Source organism: Salvelinus fontinalis, chromosome 19, assembly GCF_029448725.1.
Source record: "Salvelinus fontinalis isolate EN_2023a chromosome 19, ASM2944872v1, whole genome shotgun sequence".
Classification (NCBI taxonomy): domain Eukaryota; kingdom Metazoa; phylum Chordata; class Actinopteri; order Salmoniformes; family Salmonidae; genus Salvelinus; species Salvelinus fontinalis.
In genome coordinates, this window is record NC_074683.1 from 52477783 (window position 1) to 52500104 (window position 22322).

Here is a 22322-nt window from a genome sequence, read left to right on the forward strand (position 1 = left end):
ACTATACACTATTTCCACTAACAATACTATACACTATATACACGAAACATACTATACACTAAATATACTATACACTAAATACACTAAACATACTACACACTATATACACTAAATATACTATACACTATATACACGAAATATACCAAACACTATTGTTATTTTGCTGACGTTGCTTCCAGAGGCAGTTTGGAACTCGGCAGTGAGTGTTGCAACCGAGGACAGATGATTTTTTACGCACTACGCGTTTCAACACTCGGCTGTCCCGTTCTCTGCGCTTGTGTGGCCTACCACTTTGCAGCTGAGCCATTGTTGCTCCTAGACTTTTTCTCTTCACAATAACAGCACTTACAGTTGACCGGGGCAGCTCTAGCAGGGCAGAAATGTATTGAACTGACTTATTGGAAAGGTGGCATCCCATGGCGGTGCCACGTTGAAAATCACTCAGCTCTTCAGTAAGGCCATTCTAATGCCAATGTTTGCATGGCTGTGTGCTTGATTGTATACACCTGTCAGTAACAGGTGTGGCTGAAATAGCCAAATTCACTAATTTGAAGGGGTGTCCACATACTTTTATCTACATTACCATTCAAAAGTTTGGGGTCACTTAGAAACGTCCTTGTATTTGAAAGAAAAGCAGAAAGTTTTGCGGGTACTATTTAAGGAAGCTGCCAGTTGAGGACTTGTGAGGTGTCTGTTTCGCAAACTACACACTCTGATGTACTTGTCCGCTTGCTCAGTTGTGCACCGGGGCCTCCCACTCCTCTTTCTATTCTGGTTAGAGACAGTTTACGCTGTTCTGTGAAGGAAGTAGTACACAGCGTTGTACGAGATCTTCAGTTTCTTGGCAATTTCTCGCATGGAATAGCCTTCATTTCTCAGAACAAGAATAGACTGACGAGTTTCAGAAGAAAGGTCTTTGTTTTTGGCCATTTTGAGCCTGTAATCAAACCGAAAAATGCTGATGCTCCAGATACTCAACTAGTCTAAAGAAGGCCAGTTTTATTGCTTATTTAATCAGAACAACAGTGTTTAGCTGTGCTAACATAATTGCAAAACGGTTTTCTAATAATCAATTAGCCTTTTAAAATGCTAAACTTGGATTAGCTAACACAATGTGCCATTGGAACACAGGAGTGATGGTTGCTGATAATGGGCCTCTGTACGCCTATGTAGATATTCCATAAAAAAAATCAGCCGTTTCCAGCTACAATAGTCATTTACAACATTAACAATGTCTACATTGTATTTCTGATCCATTTGATGTTATTTTAATGGACACAAAAATAAGAACGGTAGTGTAAGCATGTAATGTGTATATATTTATATATATATATATATATATGTGTGTCAATGTATGTATATTTTATTACTGTTCTGAGGATGTATTTATTGTTTAGATAACCTTATTTACTATTATGTATACATTTTTCACTCTTTATGCGATGCTCACTGCAGAGAACAAGCGACCAAGAATAATCACAGTGAATTATTGTAACGTTTGTTTATGCGACATTTAATCCTGGCGATTTGCCACGAAAATAAAATGTACTTCATTCATTCACAAGTTTAGATAGTTTAGAAAGTTAAAAAAAAGTTTGTTTTTAGCTGACATGGCTAATGGGAGTGACTGTCAGTGACAGACTTAACAAGAGGGAAAAACTGCTGGTGCACAATCATTTTTCGGACTTGTACCTCGGTGTATTCTACTATTTAACTTGACACAGTAAATTGAGACCCCCGACTAAGTTCCCAGCGGCCTGAAGCACTAAACGACAGTTTATGCCTGGAACCGGTCTTGCCTGCTCTTGCTCTCTCCACCCATTGATATTCTCCACTGTGCTGCTGTATTCTTACAACCCCCCCCCCCCCCCCCCCCCCCCCGTTCTTGTGCAAATGGTATCATCCAAGGAAAGCTGGGGCTGCACGATGTTTGCAGGGGAAGCGTGAACACAAAGAAACCACAGCCGTCGGATTGGGGAAGAACAAAAGACAAGATATCTCAAACCAAGTCATGGACCCGATTTATGCCAACAGTTTAAATTAAGAACAGTCTTGATTTTCTATTTCTATCCATATTCGAACCATTATTTACATGGCATATGATAGGAGGGGGACATTACACTGTCGTTATCCAGGAGAGAGTGAAGCTTGAGCGGTGAGACGTTGTTCTAGTGTTTCCCGATGGCTTGGTGTTCGTGGGCAGTGCTCTCTCTCTGCCTAACCGTGGTCCTGGTTCCTCTGTAGCGTTTGGGACGGGCAGGGACTGGCGGGTTGACGGTTGAGGACGATGACTGTCTTGGAGGCTGCTAGTTGACACAGAGGAGAGGATTCAACGGAATCTGACTGGGCATATCTCTTGTACATGCTGGGTCGTTACGGAGGTGAGTGAGGCAGGTGCAGTTTTCTTTGTTCTTCATCAATAACAGCCGTATGTTGATTTGGACAGCGTGTTCAAGGCTTTTCCTAAAGAATGCTTGTTTCCAAGACATGTAGACAGACAGGATAATACATCAATTCGTTGGGGGATGGGGGGTCGGGGAATCACGATATTATAGAAATACCAGGGTTTGTGTTACATTGTAACGAGTCTCGTTTTTGTTCTTTTGTTTCAATAATGTTATGGTTGCCTATACCACATCTTGCTTTGTTTCCATATTTATTGTTGTAATATCCCCACCAAACACAATTATCACTTTGTTTTTTTTATTTACTTACTTTTTAATTCGATATTAGGGCGTATAATTTCGCGCCACGGCATGTAAACAAAATAAGGGAATCGATTGCCGGCGTGCCCACTAACCTGCCCGCGCACTCCATCATTTGCCGGAAAGTCTCCTGTGCAATCTGACACTGTGTTGACAATCCAGCACATTGTACAGACCTAATGTAATTAGTACATCCAGCACCAACATAGCAGATGGCTTTTTAAAATCGTTTTATCAGCATACCTTGGTTGTTTATTTATTTCAGTCTCTCTCTCTCTCTCTCTCTCTCTCTCTCTCTCTCTCTCTCTCTCTGTCTCTGTCTCTGTCTCTGTCTCTCTCTCTCTCTCTCTCTCTCTCTCTCTCTCTCTCTCTCTCTCTATGTGTGTAACAGTATGATGTTGGTTGTGATTAGGGTCATTAGGTGTCACCATCTGGATGAGGTTGGGTCTGTTTAGGTCAAGTTAAAGGGGGAAACAACAGTCCTGACACCCTGAAACTTGCTTGGATTAACAGCTGAGGGTTGTAACCACTCTCAAATTCACACGCAGACCTATTGATGCAAGGACGGCGAACCCATGATATCAAAACATTGTTTTTGACGCCCCTTTCAGACCGATCCTGAGCGCATTGTGTTCATCAATCTGTTGTCAAGGGGGACATGTTTTACACCGCTGTGCTTGGCAGTGTTTTGGGCTGCGGTTGTTACAGACAACAACATATAAGCTACTCTAAAGCAATGTGTTGTGAAAGAGCTCCTAAAACCATTTACATTTTTTAAAACATTCTATTGTTTGATGATTTCTATATGCCCTTCGTATGCCCGAAGGCAGAATAAGTGCATTTTAATCAATACATTAGACAGGCTCAGCTTTAGGGATAGTGAGTGATGGATGAAGGAATGACTTGGGAATGTAAAATGGACGCTGCATGTAGGAGAGTGAAATGAACAGAGCTTAATGGTGTGAAATGGGGGAATTGTGTTTTTGCTGTGAAGATAGTTATGTAATAATGGGAGGATAGAGAGAACCCAAGCAGCAGCAGCAGCTTCAACAGCACGTCTCCTCTGGGGGGGGGGGGGGGGGGGGGGGTCACAGTCTAATTGAGTTATGCAGCAACAGGTCAAATATTTTCGTAGCTAATGCATTATCATAGATGAGAGAGGGGGGAGGGGATCTGGGAGGGAGAGAGAGAGGAAGGTGGAGACGTGAGCAGGGAAAAGTGTTGAGAGTGAGAAATAGAGGGGGTGAGAGAGAATGATGGGACTGAGTGGGAGTGAGAGAGAGGTGGGACTTGGAGAGAGAGAGATAGAGGTGGGACTTGAAGAGAGAGAGAGTGTGGGAGTGAGAGAGAGGTGGGACTTGGAGATAGAGATGGAGTGAGAGTGAGAGAGAGAGGTGGGACTTGGAAAAATGGAGAGTGGGAGTGAGCGAGAGAGAGGTGGGACTTGGAGATATGGAGAGTGGGAGTGAGAGAGAAGTGGGACTTGGAGATGTGGGAGTGAGCGAGAGAGAGGTGGGACTTGGAGATATGGAGAGTGGGAGTGAGAGAGAAGTGGGACTTGGAGATGTGGGAGTGAGCGAGAGAGAGGTGGGACTTGGAGAGAGAGCGAGTGAGCGAGAGAGATGTGGGACTTGGAGAGAGAGCGAGTGAGCGAGAGAGATGTGGGACTTGGAGAGAGAGAGACAGTGGGAGTGAGAGAGATGGAGAGAAGTGGGACTTGGAGATATGGAGAGTGGGAGTGAGCGAGAGAGAGGTGGGACTTGGAGATATGGAGAGTGGGAGTGAGCGAGAGAGAGGTGGGACTTGGAGATATGGAGAGAGTGGGAGTGAGCGAGAGAGAGAGATGGGACCTGGAGAGAGAGAGTGGGAGTGAGCGAGGGAGGTGGGACTTGGAGAGAGAGAGTGGGAGTGAGCGAGAGAGAGGTGGGACTTGGAGAGAGAGAGAGAGAGTGGGAGTGAGCGAGAGAGAGGTGGGACTTGGAGAGAGAGAGTGGGAGTGAGCGAGAGAGAGGTGGGACTTGGAGATAGAGAGAGAGGGGGAGTGAGCGTGAGAGAGAGAGAGAGGTGGGACTTGGAGATAGAGAGAGAGAGGTGGGACTTGGAGATAGAGAGAGTGTGTGTGAAAGACAGAGAGAGGGGGCGCATGGAGAGAGTGGTAGAACTATTAGAGAGGTAGAGAGGGATAGAAGGATAGAGGGAGAAAGTTGATTCTAATCCTACTAATCCACTTCACTGCTGTTTTTCCTACTAGCCACAGCTATACCTGGCAGCTTGCAGAGCCTCTTTATCCTGGGAGCTGAGGTCTGCAGACTCAACAGAACTTGAGCTCTGTATGACTGAGAATGTGGTGGTTTTATAGACAATATAATGTTTGTTTATTTGGCTGTTACAATCATCGCAACCGCTGCTCTTTCTGTTTTTACACTGAACTAAAATATGAACGCAACATATAAAGTATTGGTCCCATGTTTCATGAGCTGAAATAAAAGATCCCATAAATGTTCCACCCGCACAAAAAGCTTATTTCTGATTTGAACAAATTTGTTTACATCCCTGTTAGTGAGCATTTCTCCTTTGCCAAGATAATCCATCCACCTGACAGATGTGGCATATGAAGAAGCTGATTAAACAGCATGGTCATTACACAGGTGCACCTTGTGCTGGGGACAATAATAGGCCACTCTAAAATGTGCAGTTTTGTAACACAACACAATGCCACAGATGTCTCAAGTTTTGAGGGAGCATACAATTGGCATGCGGACTGCAGGAATGTCCACCAGAGCTGTTGCCAGAGAATTGGATGTTAATTTCTCTACCATAAGCCGCCGCCAACGTCATTTTTGAAAATTTGGCAGTACGTCCAACCGGCCTCAACCACAGACCATCTCAACCACAGACCATCTCAACCACAGACCATCTCAACCACAGACCATCTCAACCACAGACCATCTCAACCACAGACCATCTCAACCACAGACCATCTCAACCACAGGGAAACTCATCTGCGTGCTCGTCTTCCTCACCAGGGTCTTGACCTGACTGCAGTTCGGCATCATAATCAACTTCAGTGGGCAAATGCTCAACTTCGACGGCCAATAGCACGCTGGAGAAGTGTACCGGGCAGACGCCAGACGTTTATGGCGTGTTGTGGGCAAGCGGTTTGCTAATGTCAACGTTGTGAACAGAGTGCCCCTGGTGGAGGTGGGGTTATGGTACGGGCAGGCTTAAGCTACGGACAACGAACACAATTGCATTTTATCGATGGAAATTTGAATGGTAGGTACTATGACAAGATCTTGAAGCCATTTATCTGCCGCCATCACCTTGTGTTTCAACATGATAACGCACAGCCCCATATTGCAAGAATCTGTACACAATTCTGTACACATGGCCTGCATACTCACCAGACATGTCACCCATTGAGCATGTTTGGGATGCTGTGGATTGATGTTTACGACGACGTGTTCCAGTTCCCGCCAATATCCAGCAACTTCACACAGCCATTGAAGAGGAGTGGGACAACATTCCACAGGCCTCAATCAACAACCTGATCAACTCTATGTGAAGGAGATGTGTCGCGCTGCATGAGACAAACGGTGGTCAACAAGATACGGACTGGTTTTCTGATCCCCCTGCCTTTTTCTAAGGCATCTGTGACCAACAGATGCATATTTATATTCCCATTCATGTGACATTCATAGATTAGATTCTAATGAATGTATTTGAATATACACTGCTCAAAAAAATAAAGGGAACACTTAAACATCACAATGTAACTCCAAGTCAATCACACTTCTGTGAAGTCAAACTGTCCACTTAGGAAGCAACACTGATTGACAATAAATTTCACATGCTGTTTTGCAAATGGAATAGACAAAAGGTGGAAATTATAGGCAATTAGCAAGACACCCCCAAAAAAGGAGTGATTCTGCAGGTGGTGACCACAGACCACTTCTCAGTTCCTATGCTTCCTGGCTGATGTTTTGGTCACTTTTGAATGCTGGCGGTGCTCTCACTCTAGTGGTAGCATGAGACGGAGTCTACAACCCACACAAGTGGCTCAGGTAGTGCAGTTCATCCAGGATGGCACATCAATGCGAGCTGTGGCAAAAAGGTTTGCTGTGTCTGTCAGCGTAGTGTCCAGAGCATGGAGGCATTACCAGGAGACAGGCCAGTACATCAGGAGACGTGGAGGAGGCCGTAGGAGGGCAACAACCCAGCAGCAGGACCGCTACCTCCACCTTTGTGCAAGGAGGTGCACTGCCAGAGCCCTGCAAAATGACCTCCAGCAGGCCACAAATGTGCATTCGTCCCGTAGGAAAGGCCTGCAGCCAGGCTAGCCCTTCTCCGTCCCCAGACCTGCAGCCAGGCTAGCCCTTCTCCGTCCCCAGACCTGCAGCCAGGCTAGCCCTTCTCCGTCCCCAGCTAGCCTGGGGACGGAGAAGGGCTAGCCTGGCTGCAGGTCTGGGGACGGAGAAGGGCTAACCTGGCTGCAGGTCTGGGGACGGAGAAGGGCTAACCTGGCTGCAGGTCTGGGGACGGTGAAGGGCTAGCCTGGCGGCAGGTCTGGGGACGGTGAAGGGCTAGCCTGGCTGCAGGTCTGGGGACGGAGAAGGGCTAGCCTGGCTGCAGGTCTGGGGACGGAGAAGGGCTAGCCTGGCTGCAGGTCTGGGGACGGAGAAGGGCTAGCCTGGCTGCAGGTCTGGGGTCGGAGAAGGGCTAGCCTGCCTGCAGGTCTGTGGACGGAAAAGGGCTAGCCTGGCTGCAGGTCTGGGGACGGAGAAGGGCTAGCCTGGTCCCAGGTCATTGTCACGCAGCTCTGGCCAAAAGTAGTGCGCTATGTAGTCAAAAAAGGTGCCATATGTGACAGTCACTGACTAGTATCTTGATGTCCCGGTCCTGGTCTGGTCCTGGTCTGGTCTAGGTCTGGTCCTTAGCCTGGTCCTGATCTGGTCCTGATCTGGTCCTTGGCCTGGTCCTGGTCTGGTCCTGATCCGGTCCTGGTCTGGTCCTGATCTGGTCCTTGGCCTGGTTCTGGTCTGGTCCTTGGCCTGGTCTGGTCCTTGGCCTGGTCCTGGTCCTTGGTCTGGTCCTGGTCTGGTCCTGGTCCTGGTCTGGTTCTTGGCCTGGTCCTGGTCTGGTCCTGGTCCTGGTCCTGGTCTGGTCCTTGGCCTGGTCCTGGTCTGGTCCTGGTCTGGCCAAGGCTAAACAGTGAGCTGTCCAGTAATCCTCTTTACGTTTCTGTCACGTCCTCAGTACTAACCTGGGATTAACAGGGATCAACTGGGGAGATAGGTGGATGCCTGTGTCTTGCTGCTCCACATTGGACTAGGGCTAACATAGTGGCTGTATGGTTAACACAGTGGGATAGCTAACATCGTGAGACTGGCTGTATGGTTAACACAGTGGGATGGCTAACAAAACCCTGTATATATACTACATGGCCAAAAGTATGCTCGTTGAACATCTCATTCCAAAATCATCGGCATTAATATGGAATTGGTCCCCCCCTTTGCTGCTATAACAACCTCCACTCTTCTGGGAAGGCTTTCCACTAGATATTGAAGCATTGCTGCATGGGATCTTGCCTTGTGCTTGTGGGCATTGTCATGCTGAAACTAGAAAGGGCCTTCCCCAAACTGTTGGTACAAAGTTGGAAGCACAGAATAATCTAGAATGTCATTGTATGCTGTAGATGAATGATTTGCCTTCACTAGAATTAAGGGGCCTAGTCCTAACCATGAAAAACAGACCCAAATCATTATTCCTCCTCCACCAAATTTCTCCACCAAACTATGCCAAACCCAGATTCGTCCGTCGGACTGCCAGATGGTGAAGTGTGATTCATCACTCCAGAGAACGCGTTTCCACTGCTCCAGAGTCCAATGGCGGCGAGCTTCACATGAAGCTCCCGACGAACAGTTATTGTGCTGAAGTTTCTTCCAGAGGCAGTTTGGAACTTGGTAGTGAGGTTTGCGAACGAGGACAGAACATTTTTACGCGCTACAGCACCTGGTGATCCCGTTCTGTTAGCTTGTGTGGCCTACCACTTCGCGGCTGAGCCATTGTTGCTCCTAGAAGTTTCCAATTCACAGTAGCAGCACTTACACTTGACTGGGGCAGCTCTAGCAGGGCAGAAATTTGATGAACTGACTTGTTGGAAAGGTGATATCCTAAGACGGTGCCACGTTGAAAGTCACTGAGCTCTTTAGTATGGGCCATTCCACGGCCAATGTTTTGTCTATGACGATAGCATGGCTGTGCGCTCGATGTTATACACCTGTCAGCAACGTGTGTGGCTGAAATAGCCGATGACAAAGTGAAAACAGGTTTTTAGAAATTTTTGCAAATGTGTTAAAAATAAAAAACAGATACCTTATTTACATAAGTATTCAGACCCTTTGCTGTGCGACTTGAAATTGAGCTCAGGTGCATCCTGTTTCCATTGATCATCCTTGAGATGTTTCTACGACTTGATTGGAGTCCACCTGTGGTAAATTCAATTAATTGGACATGGTTTGGAAAGGCACACAACTGTCTATATAAGGTCCCACGGTTGACAGTGCATGTCAGAGCAAAAACCAAGTCATGAGGTCGAAGGAATTGTCCATAGAGCTCCGAGACAGGATTGTGTCAATGCACAGATCTGGGGAAGGGTACCAAAACATTTCTGCAGCATTGAAGGTCCCCAAGAACACAGTGCCCTGTATCATTCTTAAATGGAAGAAGTCTGGAACCACCAAGACTCTTCCTAGAGCTGGCCGTCCGGCCAAACTGAGCAATCGGGGGAGAAGGGCCATGGTCAGGGAGGTGACCAAGAACCCGAAAGTCACTCTGACAGAGCTCCAGAGTTCCTCTGTGGAGATGGAAACACCTTACAGAAGTTCAACCATCTCTGCAGCCCTCTACCAATCAGACCTTTAAGGTAGAGGGGTCAGATGGAAGCCACTCCTCAGTAAAAGGCACATGACAGCCCACTTGGAGTTTGCCAAAAGGCACCAAAAGGGCTCTCGGACCATTAGAAACAAGATTATCTGGTCTGATGGAACCAAGATTGAACTCTTTTTCCTGAATGCCAAGCGTCATGCCTGGAGTAAACATGGCACCATCCCCACGGTGAAGCATGGTGGTGGCAGCATCTCTACGGTGAAGCATGGTGGTGGCAGCATCATGCTGTCGGGATGTTTGTCAGTGGCAGGGACTGGGAGACTAGTCAGGATCGAGGGAAAGATGAACAGAGCAAAGTACAGAGATGTCACTGATGAAAACCTGCTCTAGAGTGCTCAGGACCTCAGACTGGGGTGAAGGTTCACCTTCCAACACGACAACGACCCTAAGCATACAGCCCCGACAACGCAGGACTGGCTTTGGGACAAATCTCTGAATGTCCTTGAATGGCCCCATCCAACCTGACAGAGCTTCAGAGAAGAATTGGAGAAACTCCACAAGGTGTGCCAAACTTGTAGCATCTGTATCTCTGTGGTGATGTAACTCTGTAACATCTCTAGATGTTCTGTGTCTCTATTTGTTAACAAGAATGTATCAGAGTGTTTTATATCCAATAGTAATAATAATATGCATATATTAGCATCTGGGACAGAGTAGGAGGCAGTTCACTATGGGCACGCAATTCATCCAAAAGTGAAAAGGCTGCCCCCTATCATAAAGAAGTTAACAAGCCTGTATCAGACAGTAAATCGGTAGTACCCATGCTATACAGCAGCTGCTTAGACAGTGTTGATATCATCAAAACGTTCAATGCTATGGTCATAATAAAAAGGACAATAAGCTCTATTATTTAAAGACAGTACAATTTTAATAATGGAAATCATCACTCTCGAGGTTAAGTTTTCAAATTCGAATGAAGAGCAGTGAAGCACAATATTAGTAAACCCAGGAAAATGTGTCCCATATCTCTCCAATGCACACACCCTGCTGCTCTCATTACAAAGGGAGTCTGGCCAAATGTCTATTCTGCCTGCCTGCATGGTGCCGGTTGCGGAAGCTAGGCCTGCGTCGCAAATGGCACCCTAATCCCTGCATAGTGCACTACTTTGGATCAGAGCCATATAGGCCCTATTCCCTATATAGTGCACTACTTCGGACCAGAGCCATATGGTCGCCATTTGGGACGCAGCCTGAGGATGAGTTGTCATGCTGCCCAGAACCTGTGAATATGTTGCCTGTCTATCGCTGTCAGGATTTGAAACTCAACCCCAAGAAGCAGGGCAGTTGGGAGAGACCTAATGTCAGGTTCTGGGACTCAACCCCAAGATGCAGGGCAGCTGGGAGAGACCTAATGTCAGGTTCTGGGACTCAACCCCAAGATGCAGGGCAGCTGGGAGAGACCTAATGTCAGGTTCTGGGACTCAACCCCAAGATGCAGGGCAGCTGGGAGAGACCTAATGTCAGGTTCTGGGACTCAACCCCAAGAAGCAGGGTAGCTGGGAGAGACCTAATGTCAGGTTCTGGGACTCAACCCCAAGAAGCAGGGCAGCTGGGAAGTACCTAATGTCAGGTTCTGGGACTCAACCCCAAGAAGCAGGGCAGCTGGGAGAGACCTAATGTCAGGTTCTGGGACTCAACCCCAAGAAGCAGGGCAGCTGGGAGAGACCTAATGTCAGGTTCTGGGACTCAACCCCAAGATGCAGGGCAGCTGGGAGAGACCTAATGTCAGGTTCTGGGACTCAACCCCAAGATTCAGGGCAGCTGGGAGAGACCTAATGTCAGGTTATGGGACTCAACCCCAAGAAGCAGGGCAGCTGGGAGAGACCTAATGTCAGGTTCTGGGACTCAACCCCAAGACGCAGGCCACCTGGGAGAGACCTAATGTCAGGTTCTGGGACTCAACCCCAAGAAGCAGGGCAGCTGGGAGAGACCTAATGTCAGGTTCTGGGACTCAACCCCAAGAAGCAGGGCAGCTGGGAGAGACCTAATGTCAGGTTCTGGGACTCAACCCCAAGACGCAGGCCACCTGGTAAGTACCTAATGTCAGGTTCTGGGAGTCAACCCCAAGAAGCAGGGCAGCTGGGAGAGACCTAATGTCAGGTTCTGGGACTCAACCCCAAGAAGCAGGGCAGCTGGGAGAGACCTAATGTCAGGTTCTGGGACTCAACCCCAAGACGCAGGCCACCTGGTAAGTACCTAATGTCAGGTTCTGGGAGTCAACCCCAAGAAGCAGGGCACCTGGGAAGTACCTAATGTCAGGTTCTGGGACTCAACCCCAACAAGCAGGCCACCTGGGTGAGACCTAATGTCAGGTTCTGGGACTCAACCCCAAGAAACAGGGCTCCTGGGAGAGACCTAATGTCAGGTTCTGGGACTCAACCCCTAGAAGCAGGGCACCTGGGAGAGACCTAATGTCAGGTTCTGGGACTCAACCCCAAGAAGCAGGGCACCTGGGAGAGACCTAATGTCAGGTTCTGGGACTCAACCCCAAGAAGCAGGGCACCTGGAAGAGACCTAATGTCAGGTTCTGGGACTCAACCCCAAGAAGCAGGGCAGCTGGGAGAGACCTGATGTCAGGTTCTGGGACTCAACCCCAAGAAGCAGGGCAGCTGGGAAGTACCTAATGTCAGGTTCTGGGACTCAACCCCAAGAAGCAGGGCAGCTGGGAGAGACCTAATGTCAGGTTCTGGGACTCAACCCCAAGAAGCAGGGCAGCTGGGAGAGACCTAATGTCAGGTTCTGGGACTCAACCCCAAGATGCAGGGCAGCTGGGAGAGACCTAATGTCAGGTTCTGGGACTCAACCCCAAGAAGCAGGGCAGCTGGGAGAGACCTAATGTCAGGTTCTGGGACTCAACCCCAAGAAGCAGGGCAGCTGGGAGAGACCTAATGTCAGGTTCTGGGACTCAACCCCAAGACGCAGGCCACCTGGGAGAGACCTAATGTCAGGTTCTGGGACTCAACCCCAAGAAGCAGGGCAGCTGGGAGAGACCTAATGTCAGGTTCTGGGACTCAACCCCAAGAAGCAGGGCAGCTGGGAGAGACCTTATGTCAGGTTCTGGGACTCAACCCCAAGACGCAGGCCACCTGGTAAGTACCTACTGTCAGGTGCTGGGAGTCAACCGCAAGAAGCAGGGCACCTGGGAAGTACCTAATGTCAGGTTCTGGGACTCAACCCCAAGAAACAGGGCACCTGGGAGAGACCTAATGTCAGGTTCTGGGACTCAACCCCAAGAAGCAGGGCAGCTGGGAGAGACTTAATGTCAGGTTCTGGGAGTCAACCCCAAGAAGCAGGGCAGCTGGTAGAGACCTAATGTCAGGTTCTGGGACTCAACCCCAAGAAGCAGGGCAGCTGGGAGAGACCTAATGTCAGGTTCTGGGAGTCAACCCCAAGAAGCAGGGCAGCTGGGAGAGACCTAATGTCAGGTTCTGGGAGTCAACCCCAAGAAGCAGGGCAGCTGGGAGAGACCTAATGTCAGGTTCTGGGACTCAACCCCAAGAAGCAGGGCAGCTGGGAGAGACCTAATGTCAGGTTCTGGGACTCAACCCCAAGAAGCATGGCAGCTGGGAGAGACCTAATGTCAGGTTCTGGGACTCAACCCCAAGAAGCAGGGCAGCTGGGAGAGACCTAATGTCAGGTTCTGGGACTCAACCCCAAGACGCAGGCCACCTGGGAGAGACCTAATGTCAGGTTCTGGGACTCAACCCCAAGAAGCAGGGCAGCTGGGAGAGACCTAATGTCAGGTTCTGGGACTCAACCCCAAGACGCAGGCCACCTGGTAAGTACCTAATGTCAGGTTCTGGGAGTCAACCCCAAGAAGCAGGGCACCTGGGAAGTACCTAATGTCAGGTTCTGGGACTCAACCCCAAGAAACAGGGCACCTGGGAGAGACCTAATGTCAGGTTCTGGGACTCAACCCCAAGAAGCAGGGCAGCTGGGAGAGACTTAATGTCAGGTTCTGGGAGTCAACCCCAAGAAGCAGGGCAGCTGGGAGAGACCTAATGTCAGGTTCTGGGAGTCAACCCCTAGAAGCAGGGCACCTGGGAGAGACCTAATGTCAGGTTCTGGGACTCAACCCCAAGACGCAGGCCACCTGGGAGAGACCTAATGTCAGGTTCTGGGACTCAACCCCAAGAAGCAGGGCACCTGGGAAGTACCTAATGTCAGGTTCTGGGACTCAACCCCAAGAAGCAGGGCACCTGGGAAGTACCTAATGTCAGGTTCTGGGACTCAACCCCAAGAAGCAGGGCACCTGGGAAGTACCTAATGTCAGGTTCTGGGACTCAACCCCAAGAAGCAGGCCACCTGGGAGAGACCTAATGTGTTAGGAGGAAGTTTTTCTGGTTGATCTGTCTCTTCAAATCCTAACTTCCACTTAAGTTGAGTTATCACTTAGTTATACAGTACATTGATGTCAAAGTGAAATTTTGACTTCAAGCTGGAATCCTTAATGGTGAAACTGTCACGTCCGTTTGCGATTTTTATAACAAGAAATAACGAACACAGTTTTTTTCTCTTCTCACTTTGACATCATTGCACGTGTGATAGAAGAGCAGAACATGTGACTCACGTATCATCACATGACAGGAGAGGCATTAGAATGTAAACATTTATTTTTTTATCAAAATGCATTTTTTTGGGGCAGAAATGCCTTCTGGAACGTGTGAACTTTCATGTGCCTTAATAACAAACTTGTATATAATCTGTCATTATAAATACAATTGTTAAATTATGATCCTAGTTGGTTTAGCCACGGACAAAAACAGGAACCTTGCCGCTAGCCATGATTGGCTGAGATAATAGGTGGGCTGGACATGCTGAGAGATGAGTTAGGATTGGTCTGACATGCAGTACGCTTCTGTCTATAATATGAGCTGGTCAGTATGTGTAGGTGATCCTTTCCTCCGCTTCATTAACAAAACAAACAAACCAAAAAATGGACGTTGGAGCGGTTTTCCCTACTGCGGATCCATCTATAAATGGAAGTATATAACCCATAAGGAAAGAGTGGAGTCATTATCTTTCTCTCGGCCCCATCCTCCTCTCTCTATCTATCTCTCTCTGCCCCTTTCCATCCTCCTCTCTCTCTCTATCTCTCTCTGCCCCTTTCCATCCTCCTCTCTATCAATTCAATTCAATTCAAGGGGCTTTATTGGCATGGGAAACATGTGTTAACATTGCCAAAGCAAGTGAGGTAGACAATACACAAAAGTGAAACAAACAATACAAATTAACAGTAAACATTACACATACAGAAGTTTCAAAACAATAAAGACATTACAAATGTCATATTATATATATACAGGGTTGTAACAATGTACGAATGGTTAAAGCACACAAGTTAAAATAAATAAGCATAAATATGGGTTGTATTTACAATGCTGTTTGTTCTTCACTGGTTGACCTTTTCTTGTGGCAACAGGTCACAAATCTTGCTGCTGTGATGGCACACTGTGGAATTTCACCCAGTAGATATGGGAGTTTATCAAAATTGGATTTGTTTTTCGAATTCTTTGTGGATCTGTGTGATCTGAGGGAAATATGTGTCTCTAATATGGTCATACATTGGGCAGGAGGTTAGGAAGTGCAGCTCAGTTTCCACCTCTCTCTCTCTCCTCTCTCCTCTCTCTATCTCTCTCTGCCCTTTTCCATCCTCCTCTCTCTCTCTCTATCTCTCTCTGCCCCTTTCCATCCTCCTCTCTCTGCCCCGTCCATCCCCCTCTCTCTGCCCCTTTCCATCCTCCTCTCTCTCTCTCTCTCTCTGCCCCTGTCCATCCTCCTCTCTCTCTCTCTATCTCTCTCTGCCTAAGTCCATCCTCCTCTCTATCTCTCTCTCTATCTCTCTCTGCCCCTGTCCATTCTCCTCTCTCTCTCTCTATCTCTCTCTGCCCCTGTCCATCCTCCTCTCTCTCTCTCTATCTCTCTCTGCCCCTGTCCATCCTCCTCTCTCTCTCGATCTCTCTCTGCCCCTGTCCATCCTCCTCTCTCTCTCTCTATCTCTCTCTGCCCCTTTCCATCCTCCTCTCTCTCTCTCTCTCTCTCTCTCTCTCTCTCTCTCTATATCTCTCTGCCCCTGTCCATCCTCCTCTCTCTCTCTCTATCTCTCTCTGCCCCTGTCCATCCTCCTCTCTCTCTCTCTATCTCTCTCTGCCCCTGTCCATCCTCCTCTCTCTCTCTCTATCTCTCTCTGCCCCTTAACATCCTCCTCCTCTCTCTCTCTATCTCTCTCTGCCCCGTTCCGTCCTCCTCCTCTCTCTCTATCTCTCTCTCTGCCCCGTTCCGTCCTCCTCCTCTCTCTCTATCTCTCTCTCTCTGCCCCGTTCCGTCCTCCTCCTCTCTCTCTATCTCTCTCTCTCTGCCCCTGTCCATCCTCCTCTCTCTCTCTCTATCTCTCTCTGCCCCTTAACATCCTCCTCCTCTCTCTCTATCTCTCTCTCTCTGCCCCGTTCCGTCCTCCTCCTCTCTCTCTATCTCTCTCTCTCTGCCCCGTTCCATCCTCCTCCTTTCTCTCTATCTCTCTCTGCCCCATCCTCCTTTCTCTCTATCTCTCTCTGCCCCTTTCCATCCTCCTCTCTCTGCCCCATTCCCTCCTCCTCCTCTCTCTCTCTGCCCCATTCTTCTCTCTCTGCCCCATTCTTCTCTCTCTCTGCCCCATTCCGTCCTCCTCTCTCTCTCTCTTCCATGTTCCCTCCTGCTCCCATCCTCCTCTCTCCCTCTCGGCCCCATCCTCCTCCTCATATCTTCCTCTCTCCTTTCCATCCATCCTCTCTGTCTCTGTTTCTGTCTCTCTCTCTCTTTTCCCTGTTCCATCCTCCTCTCTCTCTCTGCCCCGTTCCATCTTCCTCTCTCTCTCTTCCCTGTTCCCTCCTCTTCCCATCCTCCACTCTCCCTCTCGGCCCCATCCTCCTCACATCTTCCTCTCTCCTTCTGCTTCAGTGAGTGCCAGAGCCTGTTGAGGGCTCGACCAGGGCCAGGAATAGCTTCTCAGTGGAGGCTCTGTCTGTATGGGCTTTGTCTGTCTCTCGCTCTCTCTCTCGCTCTCTCTGTGCGCGCACGCTGCCGGGGAAAACCACTAAACCATTTTGATTGGTACAAAAAAAGTACATGGCACTGGGTCAGCCAGCCCTCTCAATGTGCTCTCATCCCGAGAAGAGAGAACGCCCGCAGCAGCTTTAATGCCTCCTAGCCTCCCTACAAATCATTTTGTCTTATTTGCAGAAAGCTGAATATTTCACTGTGTTGAGTTCTATCCTGTTTTATTAACTGTACAATGGACCACTATTAACACTATTAACACTGTCAACACATTCTAGTTGAACTAATTAAGGTTAAGTAACTGTTTCCACAGCCTTTTTTGTTTTAAAGTGTACTTCACTTTTTGATCAAAGTGTTACCTGAACTTGAAATGTTTAGTTGACCCAAACTTAGCTGTCAACTTGAGAAAATTCAGTCAACTGAAAATGATGTTTTCTCAACTTGTCTCACGTGTTCATTCAACTAGAATTTATTATTTGGGAAAATCTTCACAACAACAACAACAAAAAAATCTGTGAAACTAATTACTCACACTGTGCTTTTGACATACGATGTTTTCAACTGACATATTTCACACACGTTGACATACATGATTTATACATGCAATTTTCCATGGAATATTATTCAGCATGTCCTCAACTGGGATTTGAACACACAACCTATTGGTTCACGACATCTTCCTGCTATGCCTCCATGTCTGTGTCAATGACTGATTTCACCCCTATTTTGCACTTCTCAACTCTGTTAAAAGAACACTTTAAGAAAAACTATTGTATTTATCATAGTGATGAAGGAGTGTCATTAAAACGGAAAACTATTCCCCACCAACATAAGACAACTTTATTGGAAACCCCTAAAATTACTCATTTACTGTAAGTAAATCAATCAATCCAATAAATAAATCAAAAGTATTTATAAAGCCCAGACTAAAGCCCCAAACAGCAAGCAATGCAAGTGTAGAAGAACGGTGGCTAGGAAAAACTCCCTAGAAAGGTATGAACCTAGGAAGAAACCTAGAGAGGAACCAGGCTTTGACGGGTGGCCAGTCGTCTTCTGGCTGTGCCGGGTGGAGTTTGAACATCTTGGCCATGTACTGTTATAAACGTTCATAGATGACCAGACCAGCAGGGTCAAAAAATAATAATCTTAGTGGTTGTAGAGGGTGCAACAGGTCAGCACCTCAGGAGTAAATGTCAGTTGGCTTTTTCATAGCATTCAGAGTTAGAGACAGCGGGTGTGGTAGAGAGAGAGAGAGTCGAAAACAGCAAGTCCGGGACAAGGTAGCTTGTCTGGTGAACAGGTCAGGGTTCCATAGCCGCAGGTAGAACATTTTGAATGTAAATCAAATCAATGATGAGAGAATAGTCAGACAAACGGACACGGACATGGTGCAGTAACAGGAAGATCGGAATGATGTGAACCAAGAGATTGTGCGTTCAAATCTCACATCAGGACATGTTGAATCATAATTACTGTCTAAATGAACATGCACAGTGTAATTATGTGTCAACCAGTGTCAAATATCTAAGTTGAAAACATTATGTGAAAACCACTGAGTGTGTAACCAGTTGCACAGCCATTTTGTTTTTTAGTTAAGATGCCCAAACAATATTTGAAAGAAAATATCAGACAAGTTAAGCAAACATATCAATTTATGTTGATGGAATTTTTGGCCATGTTTGTTTCAAGTAGGAGTTAAGTTTTGGCCAACTAATAATGTTAAATTCAGGTAACACTTTTAACCGAGAAGTTGAGTAAACAAAACAAACGGCTGTGGGACCAGTTACTTAAAGATGAGCAGAAATCTCTCCACCATTCCCGGTTGATAAATTTCGTAAAAACCGCTGTGAAATATATTTCCCAGAACCCCCAAAATATTGTATTTTCAGCTGTTTTGAAGCTGGTGCACAAAATCGAAAGTAAAGACAACAAAAAAAAAACGAAACTTAAACACGGGAAGCATAGAAATAGGGAACATAGAACAGATCTACCACTTCTTAGAGTTGATTTCAGTACGTGACAGATCTATAACTCACATTTCTATGTGCATTTTGAGTAACAATTAGTTGAAACAACTAGAATTTACAGTGTAAATTATTGCATATATTTGATGAATAAATAAAATGGTCTTAGATGATGGTACACACACACGGGCTGCTTCGTTCTGAAAATAACCCGGTCCTATAAAAGAACAATAGCTTCTATCTGGCTCTCAGGTGCTAGTCCAGAGTGAGGGGTCTGGTGTACTCATAGTGTACTCATAGTGTACTCAGTGTACTCATAGTGTACTCATCGTGTAATCATCGTGTAATCATAGTGTACTCATAGTGTACTCATCGTGTACTCATAGTGTACTCATAGTGTACTCATCGTGTACTCATCGTGTACTCATCGTGTACTCATCGAGTACTCATCGTGTACTCATCGTGTACTCATCGTGTACTCATAGTCTACTCATAGTCTACTCATAGTGTACTCATAGTGTACTCATAGTGTACTCATAGTGTAATCATAGTGTACTCATAGTGTAATCATAGTGTAATCATAGTGTAATCAAAGTGTACTCATAGTGTAATCATTGTGTAATCATCGTGTACCGTGTGACTCCCCTACAGACTGTGTTGGTCTCTTGGAGAAAGCGATACTGTAGAAGAAGCCTGTCATGAAAGACCCCCAGATGACCTATTGATTGACACTGTTATTTTCCTTTTAGAACCTTAAAAAAAAAAATACCTGGGAAGACTGTATTTTTGACTGTATCTTTTGTTTATTCCACGTGTAACTCTGTGTTGTATGTGTCGCACTGCTTTGCTTTATCGTGGCCAGGTCGCAATTGCAAATGAGAACTTGTTCTCAACTAGCCTTTAAATAAATAAAAGGTGAAAATAAAATAAATAAAAGACCCTTGAGGTGAGAAACCTATTTTGTCAGGGGATCTACTCACTTCCTCAGGGTGAGAGAACGAGCCACTTCTAGAGTAAGCCAATAATAACAGGCAGATTCGACAAGACTGATTCATCTCTGAAAAGACATCTTCAGATCTGGACAGTCATCTACAAGGCTGGGTTATAGACGACACCATTTAAATAGGATAGTATTTATTATAATAAAATAGTATCTCTCTATGAGGTAGACACTGACGTTTAGCTACAGGAGCAGGGATTTGTTTTGCCCGTTTTGTTTATTTGAGCGTAGTCATAAACCAGACAGGAACGGATGACTTAGGAAGGGAAAAGAGGGAAACCTAGTCAGTTGTCCAACTGAATGCCTTCAACTGAAATGTGTCTTCCGCATTTAACCCAACCCCTCTGAATCAGAAAGGTGCGGGGGAGCTGCCTTAATCGACATCCATGTCTTCGGCGCCCAGGAAACAGTGGGTTAACTGCCTTGTTCAGGGGCAGAACGACAGATTTGTACCTTGTCAGCTCGGGGATTCGATCTAGCAACCTTTTGGTTACTGGCCCAACGCTTTAACCACTAGGTTACCTGCCGCCCCAAACTTATGTTTGTCAAACTAGATTAGGTCTCTAAGTAGAGTCGCAATTCAAGGATGTCCTATCTGTCTCGCTAAGTTACCGTGTAATTCAATGATGTCCTATCTGTCTCGCTAAGTTACCGTGTAATTTAATGATGTCCTATCTGTCTCGCTAAGTTACCGTGTAATTCAAGGATGTCCTATCTGTCTCGCTAAGTTACCGTGTAATTCAATGATGTCCTATCTGTCTCGCTAAGTTACCGTGTAATTTAATGATGTCCTATCTGTCTCGCTAAGTTACCGTGTAATTCAAGGATGTCCTATCTGTCTCGCTAAGTTACCGTGTAATTCAATGATGTCCTATCTGTCTCGCTAAGTTACCGTGTAATTTAATGATGTCCTATCTGTCTCGCTAAGTTACCGTGTAATTCAAGGATGTCCTACCTGTCTCACTAAGTTACCGTGTAATTCAATGATGTCCTATCTGTCTCGCTAAGTTACCGTGTAATTCAATGATGTCCTATCTGTCTCGCTAAGTTACCGTGTAATTCAAGGATGTCCTACCTGTCTCACTAAGTTACCGTGTAATTCAAGGATGTCCTACCTGTCTCACTAAGTTACCGTGTAATTCAAGGATGTCCTACCTGTCTCACTAAGTTACCGTGTAATTCAATGATGTCCTATCTGTCTCGCTAAGTTACCGTGTAATTCAATGATGTCCTATCTGTCTTGCTAAGTTACCGTGTAATTCAAGGATGTCCTACCTGTCTCACTAAGTTACCGTGTAATTCAAGGATGTCCTATCTGTCTCGCTAAGTTACCGTGTAATTCAATGATGTCCTATCTGTCTCGCTAAGTTACCGTGTAATTCAATGATGTCCTACACTGATCAAAAATATGAACGCAACATGTAAAGTGTTGGTCCCAGGTTCCATGTGTTGAAATAAAAGATCCCATTTTCCATATGCACAAAAATATTATTTCTGTTAAATGTTGTACACAAATTTGTAAATATCCCTGTTAATTAGCATTTCTCCTTTTGCCACGATAATCCATCTACCTACCTGACAGGTGTGGCATATCAAGAAGCTGATTAAACAGCATGATCATTACACAGGTGCACCTTGTGCCTGGGACAATAAAAGGCCACTCTAAAATGTGCAGTTTTATCACAACACAATGCCACATATGTCTAAAGTTTGAGTGTGCAGGTGGCATGCTGACTGATAGAATGTCCACCAGAGCTGTTGCCAGAAAACTGAATGTTAATTTCTCTACCATAATCCGCCTCCAACGTCGTTTTAGAGAATTTGGCAGTACGTCAAACCAGCCTCGCGACCGCAGACCACGTGTATGGCGTTGTGTGGGCGAGCGCTTTGTTGTTGTCAACGTTGTGAACAGAGTGCACCATGGTGACGGTGTGGTTATGGTTTGGGCAGGCATAATTTACGGACAACGAGCACAATTGTTCTATCCGTCTCGTTAAGTTACCACACCTGTTAGTTACCACACCTGTTAGTTACCACACCGGTTAGTTACCACACCTGTTAGTTACCACACCTGTTAGTTACCACACCTGTTAGTTACCACACCTGTTAGTTACCACACCTGTTAGTTACCACACCTGCTAGTTACCGCACCTGCTAGTTACCACACCTGTTAGTTACCACACCTGTAATATATTACATTCAGACAATGGAGAGGAGTACTAGAGAAACTGACTGGTAATATACTGACAAACCACAGTGTGTATTTAGTATTTACCACACACACACACACACACACACACACACATCGGGAGTATTTCTCTACACCATTTCTTCACGGAAGGCTACCTCAGGACACACACACACACACACACAAGTGGCTTGGATGGGAACTGCTCTGCTCAGATAGTGAGAGACTTCAGTTCCCATCCAAGTCACTAGTAAGATAATCCACATTCTGCTGCAGGGTTTAAAGCTGCAGCAGCTCTCTACAAGATTAGCTGTGTTTAATCACCTCACGTTCCTACCATATAGCCCAGGAATGGGCAACTTTGATGGGGTTGAACTCATCATGAGGGTCCATAGTGGTCTGCATACCAACACATACAAATCAAAGTTTATTTGTCACGTGTGCCGAATACAACAGGTGTAGTAGACGTTACAGTGAAATGC

General features: G+C 46.5%; 1 protein-coding gene across 2 annotated transcripts in view; it reads left to right on the plus strand.

The window, feature by feature from the left end:
- The first annotated feature begins 1902 nt into the window (after nucleotides 1–1902).
- Nucleotides 1903–22322, plus strand: part of tmem198a (transmembrane protein 198a) — a 95235-nt gene continuing 74815 nt past the window's right edge. For both annotated transcript variants that reach the window (XM_055871931.1, XM_055871932.1), the window contains exon 1: nucleotides 1903–2381. The gene's annotated coding sequence lies outside the window, so the exon portion shown is untranslated. The remainder of the gene's footprint in view (nucleotides 2382–22322) is intronic.